The sequence below is a fragment of the Anarrhichthys ocellatus genome, unplaced genomic scaffold (genome assembly GCF_004355925.1).
Source record: "Anarrhichthys ocellatus isolate YVR2014 unplaced genomic scaffold, GSC_Weel_1.0 scaffold155, whole genome shotgun sequence".
NCBI classification, from domain to species: Eukaryota; Metazoa; Chordata; class Actinopteri; order Perciformes; family Anarhichadidae; genus Anarrhichthys; species Anarrhichthys ocellatus.
Window position 1 is genome coordinate 326,881 of NW_022280185.1, and position 488 is coordinate 327,368.

The following is a 488-nucleotide window of genomic DNA, read 5'->3' on the forward strand; positions in this document are numbered from 1 at the left end:
CATAGATATTCCTATTGATTTACATAGATATTCCTATTGATTTACATTGTGATTTACATTGATATTCCTATTGATTTACATTGATTATTCCTATTGATTTACATTGATTATTCCTATTGATTTACATTGATTATTCCTATTGATTTACATTGATACTCCTATTGATTTACATTGATACTCCTATTGATTTACATCGATATTCCTATTGATTTCTGCTGATTATTCCTATTGATTTCTGCTGATTATTCCTATTGATTTACATAGATAATCCTATTGATTAACATAGATTATTCCTATTGATTTACATAAATAATCTTATTGATTTACATTGAATACTCCTATTGATTTACATAAATAATCCTATTGATTTCTGCTGATTATTCCTATTGATTTATATAGATAATCCTATTGATTTACATTGATTATTCCTATTGATTTCTGCTGATTATTCCTATTGATTTCTGCTGATTATTCCTATTGATTTACAT

The 488-nt window shown here is 24.4% G+C and overlaps 1 protein-coding gene across 1 annotated transcript in view; it reads right to left on the reverse strand.

Annotated features, from left to right (window-relative positions):
* The window catches only part of LOC116400208 (histone-lysine N-methyltransferase 2C-like), a 63,570-nt gene that overhangs the window by 1,395 nt on the left and 61,687 nt on the right, over positions 1 to 488 (reverse strand). The gene's annotated exons all lie outside the window — the stretch shown is intronic.